At 45.0% G+C, this 18,933-nt stretch overlaps 1 long non-coding RNA gene across 1 annotated transcript in view; it reads right to left on the bottom strand.

Annotated features, from left to right (window-relative positions):
* LOC117314491 (uncharacterized) overlaps nt 1–18,933 on the bottom strand; it is a 29,701-nt gene that overhangs the window by 5,996 nt on the left and 4,772 nt on the right. The window contains exons 3-4 of the long non-coding RNA XR_004529241.2: nt 15,705–15,829; nt 14,178–14,365 (exon numbers count right to left, since the gene is read on the bottom strand). This is a non-coding gene — a long non-coding RNA (uncharacterized lncRNA). The remainder of the gene's footprint in view (nt 1–14,177; nt 14,366–15,704; nt 15,830–18,933) is intronic.

Here is an 18,933-nt window from a genome sequence, read left to right on the forward strand (position 1 = left end):
CACCACCACCATTATAACTACCACCACCATTACCATCACCACTGCTACTTCCTCCTCCTTCTCTTGAAGCTTAAGTTTCTTCCAGGTTCCAATCCTGACTGAGGCAGCAAATATCATGACTCCCAGTGGGTAGATTTCCTCTCCTCTGCTGGCTGTCTACATGGCCAAGTCCAGCTGCTTGGACTCTCTTGTCCCACCCCTGCTCTGTCTCCAGGGATCTTCTCAGCCCTGACTTTCCCCTCCCCCAGCACACACACTATTGCTGCCTGTATCAGATAGAGGACTAGCCAGCCCTATTCTCACGAGCCCAACATGGTTGTCTATCAGTCAGTCTCCCTGCCAGGCTTGGCTCTAGCTGAATTTTGGAAAGGACTGAGAAGTGGCCACACGATGGCGCTGTAAAGCCGGCAATGCTCTCACAGAGCTGGCAAACTGCAAAGCTCCAGGGAGTCAGGATCTGTGCTTCTCTGTTTCTGTGAATGTCAGAAAACTGAAAACAGGTGGTTGGTCAACAACCTCCAGAAAATCTTAATATTGTTTTGCCAAGGACTCCTCCTAATCAATGGCTATTGGTGTTTGACACTTGCCAAACGTCAACTGTCCTGCTTCAGCACATATCCCCACGGCCCAAGGCTCTCTTCTCTTTGCACTCAATACATTTCTCTTCTAAATAGTCTGTCAGTTGCTATGAACCCAGAAATACACACACAGAGATATAAGAAAGATTAAAATTCCTTACCTAAGCGTGAGTGAAATGCTTTCTCCTTTTGTTTTGTTTCATGGTTATGCTAAATAGTTAGAAAGTCTACACACATAGCTGGGCAAACATGCACAAATGAAAACTGCCCACATCTAGAAAACTCCCTCGGCCGCCCTGGCTGATTAGTCATTACATATTCATAAAACACAGGCAAGGTTGCCCAAGTAATCATACAAACATTGGCCATTTTCCTGTATCTTCTCTGCTGATTCAAACTCTTAGGAATTGAGATTTGTTTTGTGCACGCTTTTAAAAACAGCACTGGTGAGATTTACTTGGACTTCTTATTTTTTAATGTGACTGAATGAGAGCGTAACGTTCTCTGAGCTCTCTGTCAAAGACAGCAAAAAACTGGGGAGAGATACTTCAGGATCTAGGTGGGGAGGAGAACGGGCTGAATCCTGGCTCAACCTTTACTTTGCGACCTTTGCCAAATATTCTCAGCTTCTTTGACCTTTTTTTTTTAATAAAGTTATTTATTCATCCATTTATTTTTGGCTGTGTTGGGTCTTCGTTTCTGTGCGAGGGCTTTCTCTAGTTGCGGCAAGCGGGGGCCACTCTTCATGGCGGTACGCGGGCCTCTCACTATCGCGGCCTCTTGTTGCGGAGCACAGGCTCCAGACGCGCAGGCTCCATAGCTGTGGCCCACGGGCCCGGTTGCTCCGCGGCATGTGGGATCTCCCCAGACCAGGGCTCGAACCCGTGTCCCCTGCATTGGCAGGCAGACTCTCAACCACTGCGCCACCAGGGAAGCCCTTCTTTGACCTTTAATTTGCTTATCTGTGAACTGGGGTAAAGAGTATTTGACTTCCAGAGTTGTTTGGCGGGATTAAATGAGAAGGCAAATGTGCATAGAAGGTGCTCAACCATCCCTAGCTAGCATTCCTGTGACTAGACTGGATGATCACAGAGCGTAACCTACAGTCAAGTGGCTGAAAGGTCAGGAGAGTGCCTCACCTCCTCTGGAGACCCCATGTGGTGATGAAGAGCACGATCTTTTGAGGCAAATAGTCTGGATTCAAACCTCGGTTCTTCCATTTCCAAGCCTCAGAGTCCCAGTGTGTAATAATGGCGACAATCACAGCCGTTACAACATTGAATGAGACAATACCCATATTGTGGGTTGAACTGTGTTCCCCCCAAAGATGCTGAAGGTCTAATCCCCAGGACCTGCAAAGGTGACCTTATTTAGTAATAGGGACTTTGCAGATGGTCAAAATAAGACGAGGTCATTAGGGTGGGCCTGAATCCAAAACAACTGGTATTCTTACAAAAAGAGGAAATTTGGACCCAGAAAGACACTCACGATGGGAGAACAGCATGTGAAGATGAAGGAAGAGATGGGGGTGATGCACCTAAAAGTCAAGGAATGCCAAAGATCGTCAACAAACCGCCAGGAGCTAGGAGAGAGGCATGAAAAGATTCTTCCTCACAGCCCAGGGCAGGAACCAACCCTGCTGAGACCGTGATCTCAAACTTCTAGGCTCCAGAGCTGTGAGATGATAAATTTCTGTTAAGTCACCCAGTTTGTGGTACTTTGTTATGGCAGCCCCCCAAAACTAACACAGCGTGGATGCACTAACCCAGTGGTTGGCACCTAGTAAGCATTCAATCAATGTTAGTTTTATTGCTGTTGCTGTCGGCTAGTGAGATTCCTCACCTTTTCTAACACTAGTTCCTTTGCACACAAATATTCCCAGCTGGTCTCTCCTGCTTGGTTACTAGAACATGCATTTTATTGTGATGCTTAAACACGTACAGAAAGGAATATACAAAAGCTGTTGTTCGGATTTTTAAAACATTCAAACACCTTCAACAGAGCTTTCACTAATTAGAAAGCCCAGTGTATAAAGAATGACTTTACACAAGGTGAGGGTGGAACCAGAAAACATCCCTGATTAAATTGTGAGGTATTCTGGCAGGTGTCAGGCCCGTGGCCTGCAGGAGACAAATCAGCAGCGCTGAGGGGGAGGATGGCGCATCCTGACTTGCTAGTCACACATCTCTAGGGAGTGGAAGTTCACCTCATGAAAAGCACAAGATTCCTAGCGGGGCTCCTCAGTGGCTGCCTTATTTTACACTTGTCCTGTAACAGCACCATAGAAGCAGTTTTATTCTCTCATTTCTTGGTATGACCTGTCTTGCTGATGACAACTACTCAGAAGTCTTGACCGGTCTGACCTGTGACGTGATTTTGTATCTTGGCATTCGAATTGTCTCTAAAACACAGCACAGAAGCTCACACAGCTTGTGACTCACAGAAGCTATTCAACAATACGTATGTGTTGAAAGAAGAAATGGACTGCAGAAATAAATATGTATTTTACTAATACTCGATTCTTGACCTTAAAGATCATTAGGATGTTCTCACAGGAAACATGCTTTAAAAGTTTCAGGTAGAAAGTGTCGGTGGTCTTTCTTTCTGGAGAAATTAAAATTGCAAGCATTCTCTTCCTCTCATACATGCAGTGTACAAACAATCCCTAGAAATGAACTGTCTGGAGTATTTTATTTCTTAATTAATCCAGTTTTGCTATTTGGTATAAGTAGGATGATGTTCAAGCTGAATGAAAGAACAGGAAAGTTTAGGGAATATACAATCCAAGGAGGAGTTTAAACTCCCTCCACATCTGCTGCTCTATTTTGCTTTAAATTAGATTTTAAAATTAATTTAATTTTTCATTTGAAGCTGCTCAGCTTTCCCTCACCCCTTTCTCTTTTCATTCTGTACCTGGTCCTCCTGTCTGTGTCCCCTTGGAGGCCAAACAGTACTTTCTACATCACCTGATAATTCTTTTCCCATCTTTTTTTAATCATTGAGCTATATTTCCGTAAGAAGAGCATGACATCACTTGACAGAACTATGCTTATTGGTATATGAAAAAGGCAAAGCTCTCCCCTACTCATGTTAGAAATTCCACTCCGTAATTCACGTCTTTCTTAAAGCACCACCCTCTTTCAACATGCAAATACTCAAGGTAACACAACAGTACACAACTTGACACATCTTCACCTTAGTTTCCGCATTTGGAAAACCAACACCCGGCATGGGGATAACTATTTCCCAGGACTATTGCTGAAGATCACATTTTCATGTATTTGTTGATAAATACTCAGCTTTCCACCAAGCAAGATTTTTATCTGCTGACCACAGGTATGATACGAGAAAATATTGGTAAAATAAAATCAAGGAACCAGGAACAAGGATATTACATACAATAGCAGAAAGTCAAGACTAAGTTAGGAAAAACATCTTGGGGGGTGGGCTGGGCTGGGCTACCCAGTTTCCGTAATGAAGCTTTAGTTATTTATTTTATTATATATTTTATTTTTTTTGGCTGCATGGCATGTGGGACCTTAGTTCCCTGACCAGGGTCAAACCCATGCCCCCTGCAGTGGAAGCTCAGAGTCCTAACCACTGGACCGCCAGGGAAGTTCCTGTAATTAAGCTTTAAATATGACTGAGATTCTTGAAAGTTCAAGGGTTAACAATCAGTTATACGACTTTTATGATCAGAGAGAAGAGTAGGTCTTTTAAGAGATGACGTGTGGAACTTGAATGTCCTTAGCCCCATCAGCATGTGGCGCACTGAGGTCGCATTTTCATTAGTATCTCATTAGTATCTCACTTTCCCATAACTTCTGCCCCACCCCTGTCGATCTTAACCCCTTATCTTTCACTTACTGCTCTCCTCTGCTTCCCTGCATCTCCATGTTTCCTCCAGTCACCCTCCCAGTAACAGTACCAGGAACAGCACACAAAATAAGGGCCACAAAACAAGAACAACTGCTTGTAGACATCCTTTTGTGCAAACAGACCTGGGCAGGGGCAATGGTCCCCTGCTGCTAATTATACGAAACTAGTGTCCCATTTCGGCTCTCTGGGATTCTTACCCCTAGGAGGCTCTCCTATGTAAAGTGCTATGTAAATGTAGGATTGCATCCATGGGTCACTGAGACATTTAGAAGCTGTTTAATAAGTGTAAAGAGGGAGGCTGAAGACCAAAGTGGCCCCTTCTCCAGCTTTGCCTTGGCTCTAGGCTTTCTGGCATTGTTGTCAAGCCAAGGTTTCCTCAGTGTTCCTAACAAACGTAGGTGTCTGTCTACTGAGTACTGCCTTTTTTTACTTGGGCCCCTATAACAGAGTACCATAGACTGGGTGACTTGTAAACAACAGAATTTACTTCTCACAGTTCTGGAGGCTGTGAAGTCCAAGATCTAGGTGCCAGCAGATCTGGTGTCCGGTGAGGGCCTGCTTCCTGGTTCATAGACGGCTGTTTTGCTGAGTCTTCACATGGTTGAAAGGAGGAGGGAGCTCTCTGGGGTCTCTTTTATAAAGGGCACTAATCCCATTCATGAATGTTCCACCCTCATGACTTAAGCACCTCTCAAAGGCCCCCACCTCCTTTTACCACCACAGGATTTCAACACATGTATTTTGAGGGGAACTAAAACATTCAATCTGTGGCAGTGGCAGACCCCTCTGCATGGCAGTGGGTTGGGTATGGACATGGAGAACTCGGATATTTTTTTTGATTGCTTTCAATTGAAAATGGACTCTTTTTTTTTTTTTTTTTTTTTTTTTTTTTTGCGGTACGCGGGCCTCTCACTGTTGTGGCCTCTCCCATTGTGGAGCACAGGCTCCGGACGCGCAGGCTCAGCGGCCATGGCTCACGGGCCCAGCCACTCCGCGGCATGTGGGATCTTCCCGGACTGGGGCACGAACCTGTGTCCCCTGCATTGGCAGGCGGACTCTCAACCACTGCACCACGAGGAAAGCCCGAAAATGGACTCTTTTTAAAGTTGTCTTTTTGGACACAGTTGAAACCCCTTTAGTCGGAGGGATAACAAAACAGTTAGGGAGCTAATATAAGCCCAAAGAGGAAAAGAAAACATGAGGAGTTTACCTGCATTTGGGCTGAGGACTGGGCTCCTGACCAGTGGCCGATTATGCTTTCTTTCCTTCTTTCTTGGGACATCTGCTTATACTGCACCACATGTACCCTCAAGAGAGTATTAATCCTATGCTAGGTATCAACATCTTCTATGAACTTGTCTGTCTCTCTCTCTGGATTCTGGAGTTGCCTGAGGGGAGATTTTTGTTTTTGTTTTGTCTTGTATCTCAGTATCAGTAATTCCAAGCAGATTCTTAGCTCCAAGAGGGCAGGGAATACATTTTGCTATTTTCTGTATCCCCTGCTCAGTCTCCAATAAATATTTGTTGCATGAACAAATAAATTATTCAGCAAATTGTAGGTATTAATAAATATTGATTCCATTAATGAATTGTATGTGGAAATTAAATCGTATTTTCATGCAGTAAGGGAGTTAACTATTTTGAGACACATTTAATATATCCTATGTAAAATGACTCTCTTATCCATTTAAAATCTCTAATCCTGTCTTTGGGTTTTTCTGATTATACAAGTAATACATGTCCCTGACCAAAAATCTAGAAAACACAGACAATAAAAATGACACAGAACCTTCCCACATAAAATTAAGAACAGTTAATATAGCCTTACTCATACTGCACACATAAATTTTTTTTAACATCCTTATTGGGGTATAATTGCTTTACAATGGTGTGTTGGTTTCTGCTGTATAACAAAGTGACTCAGCTATACATATACATATACCCCCATATCCCCTCCCTCTTGTGTCTCCCTCCCACCCTCCCTATCCCACCGCTCTAGGTGGTTACAAAGCACCGAGCTGATCTCCCTGTGCTATGTGGCTGCTTCCCACTAGCTATCTATTTTACGTTTGGTAGCCTATACACACACATAATTTTTTATTCTGCTTTTTTTAATCATAAATATTTTCCTACAGTGTTAAATCTTTTTGGTTAGCATCCTTTTTAATGGCGATACAATATTCTGACTTCTTGATGTGCTTTCTTTTTTCTTTTTTGGCGGTACGTGGGCCTCTCACTGTTGTGGTCTCTCCCGTTGCGGAGCACAGGCTCTGGACGCACAGGCTCAGCGGCCATGGCTCACGGGCCCAGCCGCTCCGCGGCATGTGGGATCCTCCTGGACCGGGGCACGAACCCGTGTCCCCTGCATCGGCAAGCGGTCTCTCAACCACTGCACCACCAGGGAAGCCCGATGTGCCTTCATTTTATTTAGCTATTTCTCTTATCCTAATGTAGGTCAGTTTTGATTTTTCACTATTATAAATAACAGTGCAGTGAAAATCGAATATAAATTTCTGTTCGCATTTCTGATTGTGTGCTTAGAATCAATTTCTAAAAATCTTTTTTCTCCCAAGTTGTTCAGGGCAGTATATTTGAGTGAACACTGGTCCTTTTTGCCTTTCATTAGTGCCTTTGGGTAAAGGAAAACATTGTTACCAGCTATTAGTTTGCTGACGGTTCTTTATTAAAGATAGAGACCCAATAATTCCTTCTCCTCTAGCCTTGTGACTACCTACTGAATTGCATCATTACCTCAGCCAGGTTTACAATGCCCCCCGCCCCTTCCCCACCCCACCTGGGCTGTCTGAAAAATGCCCTGGACATTTCCCTGACACCCAAAGAAGGGTTTTGAAAAAGCTGAGATTGATGGAGTCCACTCAGGAGCGTACTCTTTAGGTGGAAAGGATAAAGGTAAGTGCATTTTTATGGTAGCCTTCAGTCACCCTGAAAACCTACTGACCTAACCAACTTCCTGAGCTTATGCCCCTTGTAACCCTCTGAAGACTGCACTGGACTCTAATACAAACTCAAGGACACGCTGATTCTATACACACAGTGTGTGGCAGCAGGTCTCATTAGAAGAGGGGATGGGTGTACTTTAGCCCAACACATTACATAAAGAATGCCAGTCTCCAGAGCAGGAGAGACAGCTTGCCTTGACTGTCCAGAGGGAGCCTTTTCGTGGCTAAGACCTAAGTGGATCCAGTAGATTTTAAACTGGGCTGAATAGAAATTGCCATGAGGCTGAAGACACAGAGCTGGTCCTGGCCCTCAGCTCTGCACTGGGGAGGTTCCTGTGTAGATCCCTACAGCTGCTGGCCTGTGATCTCCTCTATCCACGGGGATAGAGGCTTAGTGGACGCCATAATAAGCCACAGCTAATGGCACAGGATGGCCCTCAAGATGGTCATGTGGCTCGGAAGAGGGTCAAGGGGGTTAGGATGCCAAGTGCCCACCTCTGCCTTTAGACATTGTATGGGTGATGGTTCCCTGAGAGATTGGCTGTTCCAGAAGAAAGGAAATCCTTAGAACGTCAGGGGAACTGGAGTCATGTGTTTGAAAGCTGCATATCCCAGGTATGAGGTGAGCACAGAGGCAAGGGCAGGGTAGGAAAGGTGGTAGAGGGAGGCTGCAGGTAACTGTCAACCTGCCCAAGTCCATAGCCATATACTTCATTCTTGGGATTTCTGGTTTTAGAACAAAAGGAACACTTGGTCTCGAAATAGATGACAGGCAGGATTAAAGCTGACATTTATTAATTAATGGCACGAATTTTAAACAAGTGATATACACTTCACTGTAGCCAAAACACTGTGGTTTAAGAAAAAATATCACATGGCCAGCAGCCCTCGCCAATATATTTTTACAAGGCGGTTAATACGGCCAACACTCTGTGATGTTGAGCGAAACTACTCTGGAATATCGTGGTACAGAGCACAACACCACGTATCTGTGAAAGACTAGGTACCAGGGGAACAATCCCTATAACTCAGGAATGTATTGGTGGGATCCAGCCCCTCGGGCTGAGCATCTCACCTCCCTACCTTTAATGGTAGGTGGGCATAGAGTTAGGCCGAGTGAGACATCGTATTCAGAGGCAGGGAAGCCAAGACCTGGGGTTTGTCTTTTAAAAGCCCGAGAATGTATCTCATAACTAGAGCTGGGAACTTCTCCCAGCCTAACCTTTGCCTCAGCGTGTGTTGCTCGGTCGAGCGCCAGCAATCTTTTCCAAGAGCCAATCTCAGCACTGGCTGGAGCTCCACTTGTAGGAGCCTGGAGCAGGTCTCCTTGAGATCATTGACCTCCAAACAGGCCCGGCATCCTCCAAATGTTCACCACCTCCGTGACCAGGCCAGGCCAGCTGCTGCCTTCATAGATGCCCCCCTTGCCAACGCACTCCCAGTGGGGCTGACCTGCCTGACCGGAGCTCCTCTAATTCTCTGACATTTAGCCAAGTTGCATAATGAGGAAGCCATGGTTCAGTCTGTACTTTAGTACCAGGAGACACAGAGGCCTGTGGTTTGGCAACGATTTGACTGGCAACAAAACCAGCTTAGAGCTGAGAGGCTGCTAAGTGGGCAGATGGGTTCTTTACATCTGACTTTTTTCAGAGGTTCTCTGCAGAGTTGGCTCTTGCCTTGTTGTGTAGCACGTGGTCTCCCAGAGCGCTGGTGAAGATGGGTGGACCGGAGCTGGGTGAAGGCACCGAGAGTTATTGGGGTTCAGCAACCACACGGACTAACCACACAAGCATATAGCACTTGCTGTGGAGCGCAGAGTACGTGTGCCCCAACTATTCTCTGGAAGAAGATGTCAACGCTCTCAACCATGGATAACATTGAGAGAGAGAGAAAGAGGATGTATTTTTCATACAAGCAGTGGTTCTATTCACGGCAGCAACCATCCTCCCCACAACCCAGCCTCCAGCTAAGCTGTGATGACCGAGTAGGGAACGAAGAAGCCCTGACCCGAGGGAAGCCCTTGCCAGATGGAAAAGGAGGAAGAGAGAGCTCCTTCCTTCGTGGGTGGATTTAGAAGTGACAGAGGACACGACACGGAGGGTGAGGGGTCAGCTGTGGGAGTCCTGGCCACCATCTGTTGCTGGTAGGTGAGGCTTTGGCAACAGCCTAAGGAGAGGATTCTTTCAAGGAGTAAGGGACCCCGGAGCCCCTCCTCACTGCCCCCCTCCCTCTACCCAACCCGGCGCTCTGTCTGTGATGAAATATTTCCCGGGCCACTGTGGTCGGAACCTGGAAATGCAGAATAAAAGCACAAAAATGGAGGATGCCAAAGCAGTGCAGTCTGTGCTTGCCATCTGTGAGTTTTCAGAGCGATTTTGCTTCCAGCCTCCCCTCCAGAGGCAGCTGACATTATTTTCATATGCAGAACTTCCCATGTCCTGGCAGCCTTCTTTGGCTGCCAGAAATAGAGTCTCGGGGTCGAGGAGCTTCCCCAGAGATCTGATCCACTCAAGAAGAACGTTGTCTGCGGCTGCCCACTCACCGGCACAAGGGCAGCATTTGTTCCTGGTGATGAACTGAGCGTGTGATGTGCTGTCTGGAGGGGGCTTCACGTGGGATGTGCAGCTGCCCTTTCCTCAGCAGCATAAGCCTCATGCATGAAACCTGCAGTGACCCCGCATTTCTTAATGGAGAATTTCTCAATGGAGAATTTTAAACTTTTCCCCCTGCTTTCAACATCCTACTTAGCCTGGCCTCACCCCGCTTATGCAATTTGTTTTGTACTCGTCCTTCACATCCCATCCTCAGTCTGGTTGCCCTGTTGGCCTTATTCTTAGATTCTTCGTCTTCCATAGAATCTTCCAGGTCTCCTGGCTCTCCTCCTTTTTGATCATTGCTTATCACACATTAATTGTATGCTTTCTTCCAAAGCTCACCCTGGTCTCTTGTGCCAGTTTTGTTCTCCCCAGCTCATTTAAGAAAGCATTGAGGCCAGAGTCCCTGCCTAATTTTTCTTTTTGAAGCCCCATCTTAGTAAACATAGACAAGGGCGAGCTTTTGCTGGGATTCAGGTATTGTGTCTCTGACCTAAGACCCAACTCTTTTAGCTGTGACCCGTGTGGAACAGGGAGGGAGAGCTCGTTCTTGGTAGAGGAAGAGGAATGAGATAGCTGCTGGCAGACAACTAGGGTGAACAATTCCTGGAACTCAATCACACACCAGTGGGACAGATCCTAGGGCGGCCACGAGGGCTCCTGCCCCTTCTTGTCACTTGTCATTTTCTCTCCTCCTTCCAGGCTGTCAGGTCAGGGCTAGAAAGGAAACCACAGCCTATGGTCCTGCTGGCAAGGAACCCACAGCACTTCACTGTGTTGGCCTCGTCCCTGGGAAGGGAGGTCTGCGTGAAGGAAAGAGGTATTTGCTGCAAGAAATGGTCTGGTTTTGGGAAGTCTGGCTGTAGTGGACATCCATCCAAGCACCTGCACCTCCAAGGTAGGAATGGGGGGATTGCTCTCTTTTCATGTCAGCATTTTACTACCTCTTACTGGCAATGAGAGAGGGAGGTGAAACCCCAGCCAGAGAAGTGGCAACTAGCTTCTCCCACCCCCAGGAGGCACCAGAGAGGAGCAGCCCTCCAGACCCCCTGGCACCAAGCATTTCTCTTCTGGAAAGGCCCCCCCCAGTTGTTTGCTGTCCCTTCTTCAGTCCCCCTCCTTCCCAAGAACCTGCTGGTCCACACATGTTTTGCTCTTCAGTGAAATGGGGGACTCTTAGTTGCACCCAGTGGCACACCCCAAGGAGGTCCACATGACACTGTACTGCAGGATAGGACCCCAAAGGCATGGAAGTGGGATGGAGGACGGGAGATCAGGCTGGGGAAGGGGACCCCCTTGTGAACAAAAGTTCCTGCATCTGACCTAGAGAACAGACTTGAGGACACAGCGGGGAGAAGGGGAAGTTGGGATGAAGTGAGAGAGTGGCATGGACATATATACAGTACCAAATGTAAAATAGATAGCTAGTGGGAAGCAGCCACATAGCACAGGGAGATCAGCTCAGTGCTTTGTGACCACCTAGAGGGGTGGGACAGGGAGGGTGGGAGGGAGGGAGACGCAAGAGGGAGGGGATATGAGGATATATGTATACCTATAGCTAATTCACTTTGCTGTACAGCAGAAACTAACACACCATTGTAAAGCAATTATACTCCAATAAAGATGTAAAACAAAAACGTTCCTGCATCTCTGACTCTCTCCCTCGACCCTGGGTCTCCAGCGGGGGCTTTGGTGGCCAAGAGCTTGGACTGCTGGCTGGGGAGTGGGTACGGAGGGGGGTGAAAAGGCTCAAATTTGTTGTAAAAAAGACACCTTGCTTTAAAATGTTTGCCCTCTGCTACTCTGTCGTGGGACACAGCTTCCATTTCCCAGCCCTGATTTTGGACTCATTTGCACTAGTTATGCCATCTGAGGTTAAAGAGGTGGAGGGAAATTTTTCTGATCTCTTTTTTTTTTTTTTGCGGTACGCGGGCCTCTCACTGTTGTGGTTTCTCCCGTTGCGGAGCACAGGCTCCGGACGCGCAGGCTCAGCGGCCATGGCTCACGGGCCCAGCCGCTCCGCGGCATGTGGGATCTTCCCGGACCGGGGCACGAACCCGCGTCCCCTGCATCGGCAGGCGGACTCTCAACCACTGCGCCACCAGGGAAGCCCAATTTTTCTGATCTTTACGGAGGCTCTACTTTGTGCTCCGCAGATCCTTTCACGCCTATTATCATGTTCTCACAGCCCCTCGCAGAAGGCATCTTATATCCATGGTACCCAGGGGGAGCTGAGAGCCGAGACGGGGGCTTGTTCCTGACAGTGGTCCCCACGCCCCCCTCTCCCCGCCCCTGCATCCTCTCCTCTCACTCATGCCCTCACCCACTCCACTCCTGCCGTCTCCTCGCTGTTCCTTGACCTCCATGCCCCATCGTGTCTTAAATCCTTTGCTCTAGCCAGTCTCTCTGCCCGGCACACTCTTCCCCTGGATGACCCAAATAACTCCCTGCCTAATTCTTCCTATCCTTCATGCCTTTCTGCCAATCTCCCATTCTCCACGGTGGTCCACCCTGACCACCTGATCTTCCTACTGCAACGTGTACAGCAGGTACCATCCCCGGCTCTTGTGATTGTCTCACCTTGTCCCACTTCTATATTTTCCTGTACTTCTCATCTTCTAACATTGATATAGTTTCCTTATTTATGACATTTATTGTCTTCTGCTAGAATATAAGTGGCCTGTTTGTCCACTGCTGTCTCTGAAGCACCTGGAATCATGACTGGCAGGTGGCAGGCACTGAATCAATAGCTGAGGAATCAATTTAATGAAAGGTCACCCTAGCCTGGCTCTAGCAAGAGACAGAGCTGGATTCAGACTCTAAAGCTGGTCGTCTTGCTCTCCCGTCTCAGAACCCACAGCCTGTCCAGGTGGAGAGCACATCAGCGGCTGCTCAAGAGATGCCTGGTAATTAGATTTCCCCATCAGACAGCTGCTCCCTCACAGCAGGGATACCAGAGTTAACGTCCGTGAACACAGGGCCTTGTCTTGTTTTTCCTGGTTGACAGGTGTGCTGGCATTCGGATGAGGTGGCACGCGCCAGGTCACAGGGCACCAAGCTCTGTGGTACTCAGGAAGGTCCTGAATGAGCCCTCCTTGAAAGCAACACAAGCTGTTGGGCCCATGCTGAGCGCTCGAGACACAAGCTTGAGATCTCTCCAAGTCAGACACCTGTCAAATCCAGAATTGGCTCCCAGCCTTGCTAGAAGGATTTGCTCTCTAGGAAATGATGGATAGAAAGAGCTGGGGCTTGTAAGGCATGAGCTGGAGGTACCAGGGCAGCACAGGGCCTGAGAGGATGCGAGGAGAAGCCAGTGGAGCAGTGGCACCAGGTTATTACCTGCGTGGCTGCTCTCCAGGCAGAAAGGCAGCTGAGCCCCAGAGGGTATGTTGCTGCAGTGGTTTTGTCATTTTTGTTTTTAATTAGGGTCTGGAGATGGAGACACTGTGAAGAACTCTATAATGTGAGGGCAGAATTGGGTCAATTGGGGTCCACTGGCTTGAAGGATGCAGACCTTTCACTGCTCATTTCATAATCTGTTTCCTCAGAACAGATTCTCCCCTGAACTCCATTTACCCCGTCCTTTTACTTGTTATGCTTGTGGTTCTGGTTTCTGTTTTGTTTTTCTTGTTTTAATTCCTGTTACTAGCTGACCTTGTTTATGTTGGCATTAAGGACAATTTTCTTCCTAATCTCAGTGGCTTGGTAATAGAAAGTTACACGTGGTTTGGATTCTTGGTGAAAGGGAACATGCGTATTTATTCTCATACTTACTGGCTCACTGTCCTAGTGTTTCTAGGATAGACCCAGAATTAATGTTTTAAGGAACACTCCAACTACTAGGAACACCATTCTGGAACATATTAACCCAGTCAGAGAGCTGCCAGTTAGGCTGGTATTTGGTCAACAACAAGCATTTTCTTCCCCACAAAAGAGAGTAATGGAATTAATTTAGCATTTCCTAGCTTGTGGTATCTATTTCAACATAAATTCCTATATAGGGATCGATTGCACATATAACTGTAAAACAGAGTATTGGGGGAAATATTATGATGAGGAAAATCAGAACACAAGCCCAAATCAGGTCCTGGCTGATGACATACAGGCAACCGATACATGTGCTCAGGAACAGCATTTAGAAAATAGACTTAATGAAAATAAATCACCTCTGTATGATTTCCCATTGCGAGAAGCTGATATCTGCGGCTAATCTCAGTAGTTGGAACGAGTGTGGCAATGTTTCAGTTAATTCTGGGTGATTTAGTTTTGCTCCCAATGGATATACATTTTCTGTTCATGAGTTGCTTTGTAACAGAAGTGTGTCTCAGGATTGAGACTGTCACTTTTTGATGACCTAACAAATAAATAAAACAGTTTTTAAAACCAGCATCCTGGCGATTTGAGAGAATCTGCTTGGCTTCCCAAAGTGTATAGCTCACCAGGACGCAGTCTGCCTCCCGCCCCAGATTGCCTGGCCTAGCAGAAAATACACAGGGTGCCACACACAGTAGCAACATCTTTTTCACATGTGCGTCTCTTCCTTTGTATTCTAATAAAATCTGCCAAATGAATAAAAAAGAGGCTCAACTTCTTCACCATGTTAACTGGGATCACAGAAGAAAATGAGCAGTTTTAGCAGAATTCTCTAGATCTAAATGGTGCAATGAACCTACATTTGGAGAACTCCTAGGTTAACTGAGCTACAGTGTTTAACTTGCTAACTGTAGCATCTAGCTACAACAGTGGTTTCCAATCTTTTTCAGGTTACAGACTCTCTTCCTCCCACTTTGGGAGTCTGGTTAAAGTTTTAGATCCTCCTTCCTGAAAAATGCACATAGAGGTATACCCTGATTTTTGAAAGTTCACTTTTCGAAAGTTCACTTTATGCCACTTTACCAAAGACCGACATTAGTACTTGTTTTTGCTCACCAAAAGAAATCCAAGGAGGATTTTCGATTTTACATAAAAGGCAAAAAGTGAAAATAGTGTTCAGCATGTGTCTTGCAGTGAGCCGTCATAGAGGCAGCTCACACCTTGAGCAGCGACGATGTCATCACCAAGCTCCTTCCCCAGGAACTACGCTCAGCATCTCAGCATCCAGGCACCATAGCTTTGAACTGTGTCTGTGAGCATCTGGGCTCTCTCTCAATTTATTTTGTGCATCCGTTAGCAAGATGTGTCCTAAGGTAACTGCTTCTTCCATTTCGGCTTACGGAAGGCTTTTCGGACAGTGAGGAACCCTGCACACTCACAGGCCCCAGTCATAGACTTCTAGGTCAACAATCCCTCATCTGACACCATGCCAGAAGCTTCTTGTGTTTATGTTCTTTGGTGTGCTCTCTAGAAATGTGCCCAAATTTGCTGTTTATATTGAAGCAGGTACACACACTACACACATACACATATGTATGTGACATTTTCTCTATTAGAATGAATAAATGAAATAATGTATGAAAAGATATGTCATAAAAAGCCAAATATGAGAATGTTGATATTATTGTTGCTATTATTATTATTTGCATTGGCCATTTAAAAATTCAGCACTAAAACTTTTGGTTGATGTTGCAGCGAATACTTTCTTTTATGGAAATTGCTTTAAAATATGACCTTTACATTCTTATAATCCAAACTGCCTCTTTATTCTTATTTCATTCTAATAAATCTTTTTAAAAAATCACAGCACACCCACTCACCAATCTTTGTGGGACATGTACTCTGCGGAGTCTACTGTACGTGGAGTCCTTTTCATTGTGTGAGAAAACCACTTCTCCATAGTACTCTGATGGGCTTGCACCTTACTGTAACTCCGACAAAGGTCCTGCCGAAAACAATTTGATTCTGACCTGAATTAGTGATTTTATTAATTACATTTTAAGCAAGTCAATTGCTTGTTTTTTAAACTGATTTCTTGTTATAAACTGATTATAGACCACTAATGTTCATTAATATACCAAATTAGATTTCACATCTTCTGCATTATACACTGGAAATGACACCAGTCCACACGTTGACAGGATCAGTTAAAAAGAATGCCTGTTGCAATCACACTGTCCTGTGTAATTGTGGAAGCAGATAACCACTCAAGAACAATTTATGAGCTTGCTAATTCTTTTTTTTCTCTCCTTGCCTGTAGTGGTTAATATACAGCTCTGACATGGAGAGCCCTCAGGAGTGCTGTCTAAATGAAATTCTTACAGTGGGGCGGAAGATAACTTCTGAGAGGGATAACTTTGTTCCAGCATATGGTTTATGGACTTCTGCTTAACATTTGGGGAGAAGGAGTAGGGAATGGGGGGAGCTGGGAATTGGAGAAATACACTGAGAGAAACAATGTTTATTTCCCATTTTGAAAAATAGCATCTCAGGTCAGTAGAATCAAATATGAACTAATGGACTCATGCAAAATCTTTGACAAAGAAAGATCTCTCAATATATACATTTGTTGAATACCTGAAAGAGTGGGTGCCACCTATCGATATCAGAAGGAGAAAAAACAAAATTACATTTACACTGTTAGTCCCTTTGGGCTGCTATAACAGAATACCATAGACCGAGTGGCTTATAAACAACAAACATTTGTTTCTGAGAGTTCCGGAGGCTGGAAAGTCCAAGATCAAGATGCTGCAGATTTGATGTCTTATGAAGGCCCTCTTCCTGGTTCACAGATGTCTGTCTCATTGCTGTGTCCTCCCTTGGTGGAAGGGATGAGGAAGCTCTCTGGGGTCTGGGATCTCTTCTAATAAGGACACTGACCCTATTCATGAGGGCTCCACCCTTATGACCTAATCACCTCCCAAAGCTCTACCTCCAAATACCATCACATTGGGAATTAGGTTTCAACATATGAATTTGGAGGGCACAAACATTCAGTCTATAGCACATACTCATTTACTAGATGCTTATTATATACTATGAGCTAGAGTCAAAGATGAATAGGCATCATTATGATATTTTCTATAAAAAGGAAAATATATCTTAAATATTGTTTTCTAGCAATCAATTTTGGACTTCAAAGTTGTTCCAATTTGTCACCTAGTACTAGACATTTGTTTCAACCAACCTCCCAAATTAGATATTTTGGTTGTTTCAACTTTTACAAATAACACAGAGTAGCAAAAACTAGCTGAAAAAAATAATTTAGCAAAATGAGAAAATCTCTGCTCCCAATTTTGAAATAACTGACAAAAATGCTTAAATTCTGGACCCACAAATTGTTGTAGAACAACACTATTCTATAACAAAGTGATCAAACTCGGCAACAGTGACTGAGGATATTAATTTTGGACCAAACTATAGTGCTGACCGGCCTTATATTTGTCCAATTTATGAAGTTAAATTGCTTTTGATAGGTTGTCTTGGTCTAAATCACTAGCAGAGAGAGAGAGACTGGCAACAAATAATTGCAATATAATGTAATAAGTACACCCATTTAGGCTTATCCAAGATGCTAACACAGCAAAAAGGAGGAAGACTGGGAGAGGTTCATGGGTGACATTTGAACTGGGCTTAGAAGGGTAGGCATTTCTATCTAAACCCAGTGAACAATGCAGAGAAAACTACTCCAAAATGTCTTTAAGTAATTTTTAAAAACAAATCAGGATTCTATGCTGATGAGTATTATTAAACTAATAGAGTCAGTGTTTTTTTTTTTTTTTTTTTAATCTAAGCTCTCTCTCGGAAGACCATTTAGCTTTCATCATTTTTAGTTCCACTAAGTGGGGTATAAAACTAGGCTGATGTATTTGGGTTGGCAGATAAAGACTTAGAAAAGTGCTACTACCAGTCACGTGAAAATTTGGAGTTAAGATCAATTGTGATCCAAAGCAGGGTGACCAAAGGTTAATCGCTGACATCTAAAACGATCATTTTGATGGCCATACCTTCTTTAGGTTTTATTTTAGGCTTATCTGTCCTATTCTCTGAGAACAAGTGCTTCATGGACTCATTGATTTCCTTCTCTGAAGTCTATTCTTTGACTGAAAGCATCTGTTAAACTTTTTGGATCTTTCACAGATGGGCAAATGTGGCTTCTCACCAGCAAGTTCATCACGGAGATATGAAGACTCAAAAATATGTTCAACGTTTTTGCTCTGCAGCTCAGGGAGGACGCATGGATCCTTGCAGTCAAGGTTCTCAATCTGCTAGTTTCTAGCAGCTGGTAGCCTTGAGGCTTGTTTTTTCAATGAAGACCTCTCAAGCTAAGCAGAGGTTCCAAATGGTGAGTCTAGCTATAGCTACCTTTGTGACATTTACCTATTTGCTCTCATATCTATTCCCTGAACTTCCTCAGCTTGGCTCTGCATCTCAGGGAACTACATTTCCCAGACTTCTTTGCTCTGTTTTCCTAGTAGTCTTGACCAATGGAAGCATTGGTAAAAGACTGTAAGGTAGGGGAAAGGAAGAAGCCAGTGTATTTCTCATATTCATTGTGCTTCTAGTGGTGTCTCTAGCAGTTGCTGTATCACCTTCATGATTCTAGCTCCTCTTGGACTATTCCTTCCCTCTGTGGTCTCAGTTTCTGCTGTGAGTCCTCCACTGCTGATCTAGCTCATGCTCTGATCACTTCTGCTCTCTGGTAACATCACCTCCACCTTGTGTCTCTCCCGCTTCTGCCCCAGAGAGTGGCATACTGCAGTTGCTAATTGCTGAATTTCCATCAGAATTCACCATCCACTGTTTGGCGTCTCAGCTCTTCTATCACCGATGTAACTAATTCTTTGTGTTAAATTTCTTCTTTCTGAGACGGAGTGGTTTCTGTTTCCCTGGCTGATATACCACTCGTAATAATCACAAAGCTAATGACCAAAAAAGAAACTGGAGGAATTCTCAATTTAGACAAATCTGTTCACAGTGTGATGCCTGCTCCTGTGAATCTAGGAATCTTGGTATCATAACCATTAGAATCACAGAAAAAAGGTTTCT

Source organism: Tursiops truncatus, chromosome 12 (assembly GCF_011762595.2).
Source record: "Tursiops truncatus isolate mTurTru1 chromosome 12, mTurTru1.mat.Y, whole genome shotgun sequence".
NCBI lineage: Eukaryota > Metazoa > Chordata > Mammalia > Artiodactyla > Delphinidae > Tursiops > Tursiops truncatus.